The 16,640-nt window shown below is 45.8% G+C and overlaps 1 long non-coding RNA gene across 5 annotated transcripts in view; it reads left to right on the top strand.

Moving 5' to 3' along the window:
• The window catches only part of LOC118085668 (uncharacterized), a 29,975-nt gene extending 15,306 nt beyond the window's left edge, over nt 1-14,669 (top strand). For 2 of the 5 annotated variants that reach the window (XR_015949455.1, XR_015949456.1), the window contains exons 2-7: nt 2,666-2,726; nt 3,613-3,759; nt 8,033-8,695; nt 9,989-10,091; nt 10,372-10,477; nt 13,260-14,669. This is a non-coding gene — a long non-coding RNA (uncharacterized LOC118085668). Of the gene's footprint in view, nt 1-1,910; nt 2,727-3,612; nt 3,760-8,032; nt 8,696-9,988; nt 10,092-10,371; nt 10,478-13,259 lie in introns of those variants that run through there. The other 3 variants (XR_015949457.1, XR_009557427.2, XR_015949454.1) reach the window with 3 other exon arrangements.
• Nucleotides 14,670-16,640: the final 1,971 nt, after the last annotated feature.

Below are 16,640 nucleotides of genomic sequence, written 5' to 3'. Positions count from 1 at the left end.
TCCTCATGGGGGGGGTTTGATGAGTGATGGCCCCTCCCAGCAGCTCTCGGCCGTCAATGGTTGCCACGTGCAGAGGAAAATCCAGCTGCAGAAGCTGGATCTGGTGCGCTTCTGCAAAGTCCCTCGAGAAGAAGTTCGCTGAGGCACCACTGTCAATTAAGGCAAGGACGGTCAGGGGATAGCCATTTGGGAGCGTTAGCGTGACTTCTAGAACCACTCCTGCTCTGGGAGGGGTGGGCTGGCTCTGCTCCTCTCTGTGCGGGTGGGTGGGCTGGGGCTGTTCTCTGCTGACTGTGCCTGGCTGCCGCCCCTTGTCTCCTGCAGCCAGGCTTTCCCGTTTCCCTGCTGTGGTGCTGCGTCAGTGGGGGAAGGCACCACCGTTCCCGCCTTTCCTTGCCACTCCCTGCGATGTGGGCAGTCTCTGACGAGATGCTGGGGGGAGTTGCAGAGAAAGCAGTTCCCTCCCCTTCCCTCCTTGCGTCTTGGCGCCGCTGGGGTTTGAAAAGCCCGCGCGCGCGCGCTATCAATCTGCATGGGTTCCTGGTCCTGGCTGGCTCCAGGCGTGGCTTGGAGGGGCTGTTGGGGGAGTGGCTTCTCCTGCGACCGTGGGAACCAAGCCCGCTTTGCGCGCGTTGCTTGCTTGTCGTTCCACCGGGATTCCTGTCTCACCCCCACCGCCAGAGCCGCTTTGCTCAGCTGATCCATACTACTGGGCTTTGGACCTCTCGAGAGCTCATCCTTCACCTCCTCACTCAAACCCAAGTAGAACGCTGCTTGCATTGGAGCTGATTCCAGTTCCCACCCCAGTCTGTGCACCAGCATGGTGAATTTCGCCCAATATGCGCGGACTGTCATATTTCCTTGGCGCAAATTATGCAGTTCCTCCTTAGTCTGGTCCATATGACTATCTGACGAATACATCGTTTTCAAACCTTCTAGAAAGAGTTTGACATTTTTCATGCAAGGATTCTTTGTTGCGATTAACGGTCTTAGCCACTCCCTGGCTGCCCCGGTCAGGTGCTCCACAATAAACGCTACCCTGTGCTCATCGTCAGGGAAGTCATCATGGTGCAGCTCAAGAGCATACACAATCTCAGTCTCAAAGCCATGATATTCCCTCGGGTCTCCATTGAACTTGCTTACTAGGGTCCCGGCTCTCCTTCCTGGCAGCACTTGGACTGGGGGTGCCCCTCCCGCCTTGTTTTTCTCTGCATCCAGTTTGTTTTGGAGGTCTACCGCCACCGCCCTTAATTGCTGCTCTCTTTCCTGGAGCGCTCTCACCTGTTCCGCAAGTTGTACCCGGTCGTCCTGGAGTTTCTTGGTTTCTTCTTTAGCTGCCCTTAATTTCCCCTGCGCCTCCAACGTCAGCTGCTGCAGGTCCTGTTGGGCTTTCTCCGCGATCTGCCGCCATTTCTCCGCCTCTGATGCACTCATCCCGGCAACTCCAAAGTAGCCCAAAAAAAGATTCGGAGGTTGCTGTCACAGTGGCTGGATCAGGCTACTTCAGAGTAACGACGCTACGCAGCTCTGCATTTTATTCTTTTATTGGTGCTGCGTATTTACAGTGAGGAATTCATTGCTATTTACACAGAGTGATGTTGTCAGTCGCTTTCAGAACCTCCGAATGACTTTTGGCGCGTCTTTCCCCAACACAAAAGCTTTGGAAGCCCCATCCTCTTTCCCCTCCTCTTCCTGCGTAATTCTGGAGTTGGGGGGATGGGTCTCCCCTCCTTCTTGGCCCCTTCCTGTTCCACCTGGGACCCTGGCTCCGCTACCTTGCCTGAGCCTCGGACCCGACTTCCTGCTTCCCCGCTGGAATCGGAGCTTCCTCTGCTTTCCCCTGTGCTCGGGGCTGGGCTTGAACTCAGGAGGGGAGGGACTTCGCGATATCCCCTGTCCCTCACAGACATGCAATATTGTCAGTCTAGTTTTGATAAAGATGCTGAAATTGGTTTCATTAACCATAAGCAAACAATGGAGGTGGTCCATGGGGGCAAATAGGGTGCTGCCCCACTATCACCAGTTTTTCCTCAGCCAGCTCCCACCTGATTGCCTCCTTAAGTTTGGGCATGGCATTGGCATTCAGTTTCCTACTCCTCGGTGTCAGTTATGTCTTCCTAGATCTCAGGAGGAAGGAGGAGGGGGCAAAAAACTACCATCACTTGGCTCTGTCCAGTCATTGGTTCTAGTGCCACCTACTGTTGGGCTCCCTGCCTTCTGCCCTACCAGTCCCAATGCACACCAGCTTCCACGAAAAGCAAAGCCTCCTTCATGCTAATGGTACGTTGTGTCCTGGCAGAGAACAAACTGAGTTTAAAGCACTTGTATAATAAGCAAAACAACTTGTAATGTGCTAGTCATTAGCGCCTAGATTTTTTTATTAGGGTCCTTTAATCTCTACCTGTAGTCACACATGCACAAAGCAGCAAGGGCAAACAGCTTAGAAAATTGGGTTGTGGCAGTAACATCTTCACAAACTGAACACAGCCACAGATTGGAATACCATTATGTGAATAGCTGTATTTGCAAACTGAAAACTATGAGTACAAGACATGCTATTAGATTATCTCTATTTCTGGATTCAGTGGGTGTGATTCAGAAAGCTGGTATATGTACAGTTTGAAGTACAAAATCATATATATATATATTTTGCCAATAAATGCAGTAAACCAGAGAGGACAAAACCTGAAGAAAGTGGTGAAATCTGAATCCTTCCTAGCCATTGGGTGAGTGGCCTTAATGTTATAGAGCGTGAATTTTTGCTGTACCCCCTCCTTTCCTGTGTGTGTGTGTGTGTGTGTGTGTGTGTGTGTGCGTGTGACATAGTGATTGGTACCATGGAAGAATAATTCATTTGGGATTCAATGTGTGCATGAACTGTTGGCATCAAGGCATGTCTAAATCTCAAGCTAACTATATTTTCACTGTAGTGTAGAAATGCAACATACAGACAGTGATGAGAATAATTTGTGTCTTCCCAGTATTCTCTTATGTTCCTCTTCAACTGTTACTGCTAATTTAGTCTTACAAGGGGGTGGGGAACTGTTATAGCTGTGAATATACTTAGGGCCTTCCTTACTTGATAAATATTCCCCCACTGCTCCTGCAGCAGGAGAAGGTGTCAGGATCCAAAGGGAAGAGTGTCTGAGCTGCAGTTCTACAGCTCCATCTCTAAAAATGAGAATCTACTGTGTGATCTCTTGTTTGTGCTGGACCAGAAGTCACCTGCAATTGTTATGTTGGAAGCTTCAGCCAAATAAATTGCAATCTGAAACATCACATGCCTCTAACAAGACAATTGTCCCTCACTGAGGGAATACACAGGCCTCCGTGACACACGTGACTGGGTCCTTTTGAATCCCCATTGATAATGCATTTCCATTTCCTTGGCCATCTGGTGGTGGCTCTTAAAGGGTTGGGGCTGTCTTAATGTAAACTCCAGGACTGGATAATAGTATACCGGTAATAGTATAACGAATGAAAAAGGTGACAGTGGGCACATTCCCTTTTATCACCTGAGTCTACAAAACAATCCTAGATGTTTTGTAGATGCCTATCAGTCAGTGGAAAATTCAACATGGTAGTGAACAATTATTTTTCTCTTGTTTTCAGGTAGCAGTTCTAAGTCTAAAATAAGAAATTTGAACTCTCTCTAGCTACAAAAGCGAAGGCTGCTAAAGAAGTCGGAGACCATTTGGCTGTGAGTTCTGGAATACCTGTTCCCTGCTTTGCTGACTTTCTCCCACCCAACCTGAAAGGGTGGGTCCCTGAGTGACTCCGGCTGCAAAAGCTGACACTGCTGAAAAACGTGGGCTGGGGTTTTTAGGGGGTTTTGCTGGGAATTTTTTTGTTGCTGTTATTGATATTTGTATCTTTATTTTTGGATCTTATAATGATTTATGTGCAAATAGATCAATTTTAGTGGGGACTTTTTGATGTATTTTATTTATCGCTTATGATCTTTTCAGTGTTGTAAGCCACCTTGACCATGATTTGAACTATGGAAAGGCGGCTTACAGATGAAGTGATGATGTGATTCAGTCTTACTATAGTGCCCACACAGAAGCCACCTCTGTAGTAAACTGGCATAAGGCAGGGGTGAAACTAGGCTTTATTTCACCCGGGTCAAAGACCCAGTTTGCACACACCCCATGCGTATTTGCATACACACACACACGGGTTGGGAGCCTCAATGGCACCCCTCTAGATGCTTCACCTGGGGCAAAAAGCTTGGCTAGCCCCCCATGGTAGCTTTGGCTCTGGATAAGGATAGTGAGTAATAGAAAAGGGCTCTCTTCCACTTCTTGATCTATTCTTCCAGCTACCGATGTAAGCAACAAACAAACAATCATGGGTCTAGAGGCCCAGATGTGTCAGAGGCAACAGTGAACCAGGGCAATATAGGACATCCTCTCTGGACACAGACCAATCTCTCTGGATTTGGGCCTGACCTGAAAGATCAAGGAAAAGTGTGGGCACATAGTGGGTAAGTTCTAAGAAAGCAGTTTGTGACATTGTTGCTGATCGCAAAGCACCTCTGTTAAGGCATCAGCCTTAACGTCTAAATGTTTGCTGTATCTACTGCTATTGAGTGGGAAAGCAGACTAGCTGTTGCAGAATATGAACAGCTGGTGGCTCCAGAGTTTCACAGGTGTTGCTTTTCTTTGCTAAACACGATTATTATTCAGTCAGCGATACAGATTTAATATAACACTTCCACTTTGGCATTATATCTGAATTTGTCAGTCTAAGTAGGTAGTACGGAAATGAAACTTGCACAGGATTGAAAATTAATGAATTTGCTGCAAGTACAGATTTACTTAAATTGATTTGAAGGCTGCAAAAGCTGAAGGTCTAAAGATTAATTATGATGTGAAATATGACTTGGTGAAAACTGCTTATTTTCATGGCAATTTTGCAAAATCTGTATTTAAATCTGGATGTTAAATTGAAATATATTGTCAAGATTTGTTTTAAGACATGAGAACTGCTGCATATTTTGGCATAAGTCTTGTGCATAGGTCATGTGTATTCATAATAATCCAATGCAAGACATACTTGGATGTAAGACTCGTAGGATAAAAAAGATTGGGATAAAAGGTAGGTATAGGCTTTTTCAGATTAGGAATTTAAAAGCAAGTGACTGTTCTAGAAAAGCCTCATCATTGAACAGTTACTTGCTGTCCTATTACTATTTCAGGGAGTGCCATTCTAGAAAGACCCTGACTTACCTCCAATGCTCCTTGAGTAAGGTCATTCCAAAACACCCACACAAAACAATGCCTATCCACACTACTGTAGGTATTTTGGTTCATATACAGTACAACAGGGGTGTCAAACTCAAATTCATCAGGGGCCGCATCAGCAGTTTGGTCACCCTCAAAGGGCCGGTTGTATCTGTAGGACTATGTGTCCACTCTTTATTATCATAAATTATTGTCACTGCATTCAATTATTACTGTTTTTGTAATAATGTAAGTAATAACTAGCTCTGAAAGCAGAAACATAGTCAGAATAATGGCAAGTAGATATTCAAATGTACAATTATTGTACAATTTATTGAAAAATGATTTTTGGTAACTGCACTGGGTGGTGGAGGCTCGCTAGGGTTTCATGCAGGACCTTTGCAGAGCTACTAGTACCTGGAGTTGCTGGGGTCCTTCTGCATGCAGGACAGATGTTCTGCCAGTGAGCCACCACCCTTCACCAAAGGGACTGGCTGAGGTTGACTCACTGGAGCTGCTCTCCTGGTTCCAGGGTTTAAGGGCCAGAAGTATAAAGCAGCATCCTTTGTTTCTGAGGAGAGGGAGGGGAGGGGAGGGGAGGGGAGGAAGGAAGGAAGGAAGGAAGGAAGAAAAGAGGGAGCAGGAGGGAGAGAGGAAGGAAAGAGGTGAGAGAAAGAAGAGTAGGAAAGAAGGAATAAAGAAGGAAAGGAAAAGAAAGAGGGAGAGAAGACAGAGATAAAGAAGGAAGGAAGGAGAGGGAAAGAAAGAATAAGAACGAGAGAGAGGAAGGAAGAAAGGGAAGGGGGGGTCGCCGCCTTGATTCAACGCCAGTAAAGAGCGCGAAGGGACCCAGGAGCAAAAAGCATTTCCCGTGCAGCGTGAGGCAGCGGGTGTCCGTTTTAGGAGAAGTGCGTAAAGCCTCAGAGTTGCACGTTCGTGAGGCTGAGCCGCTGCTGAGCTCACGTTCATGAGGCTGAGCCGCGGCAGGAGGAGGAGGAGGTGAGGCAAGAGGAGGCGGAGGCGGCAGCTTGCCGGGTCGGTGCCCGGCAGCGCCGTGCGGAGAGTCCCAAGCCTCTGGGACGCAGCAGTGCTCTGTAGCACTTTGAATCCTCCTCCTCCTCCACACGGCGCTGCTGGGTGCTTTATCTGTGCTTCAGCAGCAGCAGCAGCCGTAGCCGTTTCCAGGCGCCGAGCCGTGGCAGGAGGAGGAGGATTCAAAGTGCTACAGAGCACTGCTGTATCGCAGAGGCTCGGGACTCTCCGTGCGGCGCTGCCGGGCGCTGACCCGGCAAGCTGCCTCCTCCTTCTCCTGCTGTGGCTCGGTGCGCTCCACGCAGCGCTGCTCTTGCCGCCTTTTTACCCCCCCTGGACCCAGCTGTTTGTCGGCGCTTTGTCGGCGCGGCGCTTCAGCAGCAAGGTCCCGCTGCTGGGTCCCGCTGGCTGGGGCGCTCGGCGGGCCACATGACAAGGTCTGGCGGGCCGGATTTGGCCCCCGGGCCTTGTGTTTGACACCCGTGCAGTACAAGAAAGTCTAGACTTCACCATAGTGATACCAGGCTGTCCTCTGGTGGTTTAGGGTCAGAGTTGCAGTTTTCTCCTATCATCCCATTTGTGTTAAATTTCCCCAAACACTGTGTAATAGAATGGCTTAGTTCTTGAACACACAGAAATATTTAGAGGCACATATCTTGAGAAAGCATGATAACATATTGATACTGTAACTGTTAGAATAGTCAAAGGGACTTCACCTTCCTAAAAGGCTGGCCTCTTGATCTGGGCATATGTAGAGAGACACTGATAACATATATAGCCAGTATGGGTGATGTTCATTGTTAGTCATACTAGGTGTAGACCCACTGAAATAAATGGACTTCATTGAGTCTATTCTCACTATGACACATTGGCAACATTTGTTTTTATTATTTATTTGTTTATTAAAAAATAAAGATGCTCAATGGCAAGAAACCTATTTTGCCAGTTTTTACATTGTAGTGCTATCAGTTTATATGGGCATAGCCAGGATCCGGTGTGTGTGTGTGTGTGTGTGTGTGTGTTTAGGGAAGATTGCCTCAAAAAGTTGTTGAGCTTAACTAACTGACCATTTATATTGCAGATAACTCAGTTCTGCCCTTCCTAACTTAAAGCCTCCCCCCTAAAATAAATCTTAGGCCCATGGTTCAGCCTTAGTTGAAAACCAAAGTATATTTCTTCAATCCAATTACAGTTAATGATGCATACCCAAGGGCAACCTGGCAGCTATTTCTCCAGAATTATATCTTAAGGTGTATTTTTTTTAAGTGTGGGGTTGATAATATATATAATATATAATTCATTTTATGCCATCTGTCTCAAGAGGACTCTCTTGTCTTGAAAGGCTACTTAAAACTTTCCGATAAATAAATGAAAGAAAGGCAGAGGCTGTGTGCAAGGCTACATTGATTTGGAAGTGGGTATAAAACTTCCATCTAAAAAGCATGGGGTTTGAGTCACTCTAAAGTTACTTTTCAATCTGTTTGGAGGGAGGAGTTTTGCAGAGGGGGGTTAGAAAGTGAAGCGTTCAGACACTACGGAGGTGGGTCTGGATGTGGTGATCAGGTAAGAATATTTCTCCCGGTTCTTGCAGCTGATGATCCTTTTGGAAAGGGTGCTGTAGGTAAGAAGGAGCATTAAGCGTAGCTTGCAGAAAACAAAACTTCCAAGAGCAGCCGCGGCTAAACTGGGTGTCTTGTTAGGATCAGCTCTGCCTTGGCAGCAAGGAACATAGAGGTGCAGAGATTCAAATGGTGAGCTAATCTTTCTCCTTGCAGACAGAGAAGAAGAGAGAAAAATCTGGAACAAGCAGTCAAGACAGTTTGAAAAATGGATGCCTGTTGGGAATAGCAATGAAAACACTTAAAGATAGGAAATCCCCTGCAAAGCTGATAAAAAGTTCAGAAAGTTTTTCAACAGCAATTCACTGGCAGTGTGGAGAGACTGCTATGGATACTTTGGTGAGCAGGCAGAAGAAAGCTTTTTTTATGGAACTCCCCTGCAGAGACACTGCTTTCAGCCCAAGAAAGCGAAGTCATTTCTGAGTCTTTTCAGAGAAGCCTTCCTCAAGGCACTGAAAAATGCAGTGCCAGCCTTCGGTTGATCTAGCTTCCTTAAGGACAAAAGGCAAAGCCACACCTCTGCTCCATCTGCATCTCACTATCTGTCTTTGTCCTGCCTGGGCTCCTTCCTTGCTATCGGAATCGGGGGTGGAGAAAGCAAAAGAAACTCTTAAGGAAAGCAAACTTCACTTTGCATTGGAGCTGTAAGGTGGTGCGTGCACTTTTTTGTTGGTATTTGCACCGCAATCCTCCACGCGTCTGCTTAGCAGTAAAGCCTGACTGGTTCAGCAGGATTCACTCCCAGAGAAAGGTGTTTATGAGGGTTGCAGCGTAAAGCGCCAGGAATTCTGCCGGCTGTCGTTGGAGAAATGGAGAAGGGTAGGTCGCCACATCCCGTCCATTGTTTGTTTCCTTTAAGCTTTGTGCGCACTTGGTTTCCTTTCCTCCTGCACGAGCAGAGGCGCAGCTGTTTCCCCGGCAGCACTCGCCATGGCTTCCTCCTGCTGCCCTGTTTCATTGTTTCCTCCCCACCCTCTGCGTCGTTCAGTTCCAGCGAGGAGATGGAAATATCCTTGGAGGCAACTGCAGCTCTCTCCCCAACTGCAGCTGCTGCCGGGTGATCTCCGGTTTACAGGGAGGAGGAGTTGGTGGGGGAAATGCTGCTGTGTGGCGGAGACACTGCAAAGGGAAGGGGCATTGCGAGGCTGCTGTTGAAACATGAGATGCAGAGCCCTTCCCAAACCACCCCCTTCCCACAGCTCCTTTGCCTTGAAAGCCTTGCAAGGGGCCAGGGTCATCCAGTCCAACCTCCTGCAATGCAGGAATCTTTGGCCCAACCTGTGACTTGAACCCACTTCCTGAGATTAAGAGTCTCATGTTTTTAATCTGTGAACCGCCCTGTGATCTTTTGATGTAGGGGAGTATATAAATTTAGTAAACAACAACAACAATACCAACCAAGCTCCACCACAGAGATGGTGCCATCCAGGTGTTGTGTACTACAACTCCCATCAGCCTTAAGTAGCATGGCAAATAACCAGGGAAGATGAGCATTTTTGTCCAAAGCGGGGTGTGTGTGGGTGTGTGAGCACTTCTTTGGCTATCCCTGATCTACTGGGTTTCTGCTTGTCACACATCTTAATGGCACAGAACAGAGGCCTGGGATAAAGGAGGGGGATTACCCCCCATCCTAAATGAATTGATTTATTTTAACGTACACAGATCCATGCATGTTCAGCTAGTCAACAAGAGGTTTAGAGCAGAGCCATAGCTACAAGGTGGTGTGGGGGCTAGCCACTTTTTTTTTTGCTCTGGGTGAAGTCTTCAGAGGGGTTCCATTCTGTGTGTGTGCACACGTAAATGCACATGGTGTGTATGTGCCAAACAAGTATTATGTAGCACTTATAACAGTGCCAGTTCCATCGATCAAAGCAGTGGAGCGGGCAGATATGGGGTAAGATGATTTTGTAGGTAAACTGGTCTCAAATTGTCATCTAGCCCTGTTCATTGGCCCATTGGATAAGCTGCCCAGGGCAGCTTCAGTTGCTGCTTTAGCATTAGCTGCCCAGAGTTGCCAGCTGACAATTCTTAGAAAAATGAAGAACTGAGAGAAACCAACACTTCAGAGATTCACCTACCCCTAAATGCCATATGTTCATGTTGCCTTGCTAGATAATGTATCCTGGAGAAGCTCCTGAAATAGATCCATCTTCACCAGCTGATCAAAGATATCAAGAAACATGCCCCCAACTGCAGCCTGGAGATCTTCCAGAAGGTATGCCCTCCTAAGGCTGACCAAGCAATGCCAAGCTCTCTTCTGCAGGGCTCAGTCTGGAGAGCAAAACTCTTGATGTTGCTTCAGCCTTTTTTAATTATTATTTTTCAGTCAGCCTTATTTAATTCTTATTTAATAGAAAATGAACAAGTAGTCTATTGCAAAGGTGCATGGAAGTTCTAGGAGCCAATCCTCCTTTGTACAGTTGGACCAGGATACTATCCTCCCCCCCTTTTTTGGAGGGATGCCCTGCTCTGAACTCTTCTCCTCCGCATTGCAGGTCATGCAGTCCATTGAGAAAAATCAACCCATGCCAGATGCCCTCCATGGACTGAACCATCCTGGCCAAGAATCTGCTCTATCTTTTCCCAGGTCACAAAAACTGAGTAAGTTCCTCTGCTTGCCCTTTTCCTAACTGGATGTTGGGGGCATGGAGGGGATGTTGGGGGCATGGAGGGCATGGAGTTTTAGTAGCCAGTGTGGTGTAGTGGTTAGAGCTTTGGCCTTGGGCCTGAGAGACCAGGATTAAAATATCCACTCCACCAAGATGCTCACTGGGTGACCTTGGGCCAGTTACTGTCTCTTACTTCGCCTAACCAACCTCACAGGGTTGTTGTGGGAGAAGTTTGTATGCCTTGGAGAAACATTGCTGTAGTGCAGTGAAGAGGTAAAGGCAGCAATCCTGACCCATTTATCAAGGAGCAAGTCTCATTGAATTCAAAAGGATTAACTTCTGAAAAATTACTTCACCCATATTTTCAATCCATTCTTCTTGCAAAGGGGGCATGAGTTGGACAGATGGCTTTGCATGGCTGCAGTCATACCTGAACTGATACAAAGGGCCCTCTAGGCTGCTGTGTTTTTTGCGGTTGTGTTTTGCAATATGCTCTTGACACAATCATCATTTATGAGTGGTGAATTGCTTTAGTTTGTTCTGCAAAGCTGCCCCAATGTTATGACATTACAGTACATTGCTCTCTGGAGGGATTATAGTGCAACAAAACCAGAACATTTGTGGTGTAAAAAGATGTGGGATTCTAGCAGAAGTTTGTGGGTTATCTACTGATTGGGAACAAAGCAGTTGGAAGTTGCCATCAGCAGCATATAAAGGGTCACAGGTTCTCTGTCCCTGTGAAAGAGATTTATTTCCTCCTTCACTATAGGAAATTTGACACCTTTTACACAGAATCTGCCTTGGCTATGGTGAATGATAGACACAAGATCTGAAACCAGTCAGACACTTTTTTGCTAATGCTTGTCCACTTATAACATAAAGGGAAATACAATACAATATATTACAGTCTGGGGCCCAAGTTGGTGCCCCTGCTAGTCTACCTTTTCATAACAGCACGCAAAACCCCACTTTCTGGGAGAACAGTCTCCCCTCTGTGAGCCCCCCCCCTCGTGACCAAGTGTGCACTCACAGATTCATTCTCTCTCTCTCTCTCCCTCTCCCTCTCCCTCTCCCTCTCCCTCTCCCTCTCCCTCCGCTCCCTAGGTGCATATCCACTGCACTGGCCAACTGTTTTGCCTCTGAAATGGGGGGCGGGAAGAGGAAACGGCGGAGGGTAGGGATGGGATCTCCTTTCCTGTGGTGATGTTCAGGGTTCGCCTGTTTCTTTTGAAAATTGGTGCTTATTGCTCACTTCCAAATCTGCTGCAGAGGTGATGCCACACACAAAAAAGCACCACCTGAAATGGCCCACCCCATACCTGAAATGGCCCACCCCTCCCTAGCTATGCTACTTGCCAGTCGCCATCTCTTAACCTAACCTCCCTCACAGTGCTGTTGCAAGGATGAATTGGGGAGGAGGAGAACTGTGTCAACCACCTTGAGATCCTTGAAAGATAAAGGTGATATATACATGCAATAAATAAATAAATAAATAAATTTGAGAGCTTCCATATTCGGTGTGTGTGTGTGGGGGGTACCTCTGAATAACCCTTGCTCTGTGTTTGTGACAACAGGATATGGCCTACAGAGGCTTGTGCAGGAACTCGGAATAAGGTGCAGCTGCATTCAGATGCTCAAATTTCCCCCTTTGTAGTTTTGGAGCATCTGTTGCAGTTGACATCATAGAAATGTACAGTTGGAAGGGACCTCAAGTGTCTTCTAGTCCATCAGGACATGTCACTTCGCCTATATGGCTTTATTACAGAGGTAGGAATTTTGCCGCCGCCTCATATCCAGGATTTTTCATATTGTCTCTTAAAAAAAGGAACTGTCAGTCTTGTGGTTAACTTGTTCGTCTTTAGCTAAATTACTTAAGGGGAATATTCATAGGAAACTGCCTTGGACAGAGTCAGACCATTGACCTATCTATCTCAGCACCATCTAAAATGACTGGCAACAGCTCTCTTTCCTTCTTTAAAAAAAATATTCATAAATTTTCACAACTAAAATACAATTGATCCAACATTTCCCAGTACATATTCATTTAAAAAGTTGATTTCCCCGTCACCCTTCCATGGTTTTCTCATGATTATCTTTTACTACTTCATATTATAACTAATCTATACCTTCTTATCTCAACTTTATTCTCACAAAATTTTTTACTTCTGAACTTAGTCCAAACCTCTGAGCCTGCTTACATATTTACAATCATTTTTTAAATAGTCCAGAAACATTTTCCAATACTCCTTGAAAACTGTTTCATTTGGTTCTCTGATTTTACTAGTTAAACTTGCTAATTCTGCATGTTCCATCAATTTCAACTGCCACTCCTCCTTCGTGGGTACTGCCTCCTTACACCATATTGGGGCCCAGGTGGCGCTGTGGGTTAAACCACTGAGCCTAGGGCTTGCTGATCAGAAGGTCAGCAGTTCGAATCCCTGTGACGGGGTGAGCTCCCGTTGCTCGGTCCCAGCTCCTGCCAACCTAGCAGTTCAAAAGTACGTCAAAAATGCAAGTAGATAAATAGGAACCGCTACAGCGGGAAGGTAAATGGTGTTTCCGTGTGCCGCTCTGGTTCGCCAGAAGTGGCTTTGTCATGCTGGCCACGACCTGGAAGCTATACGCCGGCTCCCTCGGCCAATAATGCGAGATGAGCGCGCAACCCCAAAGTCGGTCACGACTGGACCTAATGGTCAGGGGTCCCTTTACCTTTACCTTTTACTCCTCTCGCTGAAGAAGTCACATACATAAACAGTTTTCCTTTGCATTTTCAGATGGGGGAGTGAACATCACCCTTGCCACCTGGAGTTGCTGCCCTGGGTTGAACACCTGCATGCATAGCAGATTGCTGAATCCTGTGCTATGAACACCCCTAGACCTGGGAGTCTTCTACTATATTTAAAAGGACATGGGGATGGTTTCCCTTTAGAAAAGTGGCTGAATGAAGAATGGGCTGAAATGAAGGTGTGAACCTCAAGAGAGAAGATTCAGCAAACCTGAAGATGGAACAGCAATGTGCCTCCAAGTTCTGAAGAAACATCACAACTCAGGAGGGGCAAGGGTCAAAGTGGGTGGGTTGCCACGATAGCAATGATTTGTCCTCCTTTGTGACATCTCTTGCTTCTCTCTTAAAAGCCACCAAGTGCAGGGCTCCATTGTGGGTTAGGGAGGAGAGAGGAGTGATTAGAGTTGGTGAAAGGAGGTTAGAGAAGTTTCAGCAAACCTGCAGATGGAACAGCAGGTGTCCCCAAGTTCTGAAGAAACATCACAGCTCAGGAGGGGCAAGGTAGGTCCAGGGTCAAGGTGGGTGTGTTGCCATGGTAGGAATGATTTGCCCTCCTTTGTGACATCTCTTTCTTCTCCCTTAAAAGCTACCAAGTATAGGGGTCCATTGTGGGTTAGTGAGCAGAGAGGTGGTCGGAGTTGGTAAAAGGAGGTTAGATAAGATTAAGCAAACCTGTAGATGGAACAGCAAGTGCCTCCAAGTTCTCAAGAAACATCGCAGCTCAGAAGGGGCAAGGTATGCCTAAGGTCAAATTGGGTGGGTTACAATGGTAGCAAAGACTTGCCCTCCTTTGTGACATCTCTTGCTTCCCCCTTAAAAGCCACCTGCTGCAGGAGACCATTGTGGGTTAGTACGGAGAGGTCAGAGGAGAGAGGCGTGGTTAGAGTTGGTGAAAGGAGGTTAAAGAAGTTTCAGCAAACCTGCAGATGGAACAGCAGGTGCCCCCAAGTTCTGAAGAAGCATCACAGCTCAGGAGGGGCAAGGTAGGCCCAGGGTCAAGGTGGATGGGTTGCCATGGTAGGAATGATTTGCCCTCCTTTGTGACATCTCTTGCTTCTCTCTTAAAAGCTACCAAGTACAGGGGTCCATTGTGGGTTAGGGAGCAGAGGGATGGTTGGAGTTCATGAAAGGAGGTTCAGGAGATGCTTATGATTATTTTTTGCTTTTTGATTACTTTGACTTTTATTTGATTTTTTATTCTTTTATTCTGGAAGTACCCCTTCCAGTGAGATTAATGGGACTTTAAAATTTTTCCTATGTTTGGGTGTACTTGGGTTGAATAATTTACGCAGAATAAAGTTGGAAAGAATGACTAAATGACATAAGGGACAAAATGAATATTGTGCATATCTATATAGCTATGATACTATATATGAAAATAAAAATTTCTGGAAAATCACTGGAGTCCCTTTAGCAGAGATAAAACATGTATGAATTGTTTTGCTGCCATTTTTCAGCCAGCCTCCTTGCTGGCCTCTTTTGAAATCATATTTTTCTTCTATCATAATCTTGATTTAAACGTATTCTCTCTGGCAGAATTGGCAGCTTTCCAACATGCACTCAACTTTTAACATTGTGTAGCAGTGAGAATTTTGGTATGTGCAGTTTCTCAAACCGCTGAACCTCTGGCATGACAATCTGCACACTTGGTGAATTCCCATCTCCTACACAGATACTAAAAGCTCCCAAGGTAGAAATGCTAGCTATTCCTGTCCTGTTGGTTTTTGTGAGAGCTTCAGACCTTGATACACACTGCCCAGGCTTGTGTCTCGGGGAGGTCACTACAGAGTTTGACTTCTCCCCTGGAGGCACACTCCATCATCTCTCCAAGTGGACCAATGCCAACAACCAGAGCATAAACAACGGAAGCTAGGCTATCCCTGTCAAGTGGTAGTGCAGCATGACAAGTGAAGGATACCCACCAGATTCAGCTCTTGGGGGACCCAGAATTGAGGGAGGGGGGTCATCCATACCAGTCTGGAGCTCGCACAACTAATTTCCATTGGAACAAATTGAGGGTTTTTGGTCTTTCTGCAAAAAATAACCAAAATGGGGTGCATAGGACCCAGCTCCTTAGGTCCCTTTGCTCCCCCAATAAAATATTTGAGGGGCCGCCGCTCACCAAAATGCTTATCATTGCCATTGAAGTGGTGTGTGTGCAACACATCATGTGATTGTCTAGGGTGGGGTTTACCTGGGCCCGCCAATATTTTATTGAAGTTGGCAGCCCGTTGGGTATGTGTGTGTGAGAGAGAGAGAGAGGGAGGCAATCTCACCTTTTGCTCTGGTGGGGGTTTGGAAGTGAGAGATCCTTCCTTTCTATAACTGCACACTTAATTCACAAAGTGTTATACTGTAGAAGTGTTAAAAACCTTGACGATAAAACATTGCATATTGATTATGCACAATCGAATGCAGGATCTTTGATACAAATTGTTCACTAGACATGGGTAGGAACGGAAGTATAATTTCATAGCTCTACTTAAAATGCTTACTTTCTCATATCTGATGATAACAATTATAGATAGACTTGAGAGAAGACTTGAGATAAAATACACTTTCAAATGCAGTCAATTCAGAGATTGTAACTGGCCCATCTCATGTGAGTTCTTACTAACATTTCTCCTTAGCTGGGCATATTGGAATCACTGCAATACTCTTACCTTCAAGTTTCTTTTTTCTCTTTCCAAAATTGGCTTGGGGTATGCAAATTCCACCTTCTTTGAGTCATAAAATGTGACATAGAGCCCATTAGAAACCTGCCCAGTGATACTGAAAACCCCATTATGACTGATTAGAGGCTCATCTGGCCAAAGTAATCAGATCATTACACAACTGATAGTTTTCTAGTTCTACCCACGCTCTAACAAGGTAATGCTGCTTAACAAAGCTTTATTCTAGCACAAGCCGTGGTTGCAATTAGTAGCTAGGGCTGTGCCAAAATCTTGCATCCAATATCTCAAAAGTCCTCCCTTTCCCCTATGAAAAAGGCTTCTAGTTAGGGTATCAAAAGGTGTTATAAAGAGACACATCCAGTCCCCTTCTTTTCTTATGTAAGGGAAGTAGCAAATTTCTCCCACCAATTTCATAAACTGTGGAGACTGTATTAGATTTGATTTGATGATAATAATAATAATAATAATAATAATAATAATAATAATAATAATACCCTGCCTGGTTGACTGTGTTGCACCAGCGACTCTGGGCGGCTTCCAGCATACATAAAAACATAATAAAACACTAAACATTAAAAACTTCCCTATACAGGACTGCCTGCAGTTGTCTTCTATAGGTTTAAAAAAATGTATATATTTAATATTATAGTATAATAAAGACAATTTTCAGTGATAGTGCTGCAGCTTAAACTGGA

The sequence above is a fragment of the Zootoca vivipara genome, chromosome 4, assembly GCF_965207765.1.
Source record: "Zootoca vivipara chromosome 4, rZooViv2.hap1.1, whole genome shotgun sequence".
Lineage (NCBI taxonomy): Eukaryota > Metazoa > Chordata > Lepidosauria > Squamata > Lacertidae > Zootoca > Zootoca vivipara.
Note: the sequence above shows the minus strand (reverse complement) of the source record. Positions and strands in the feature narration are given on the sequence as shown.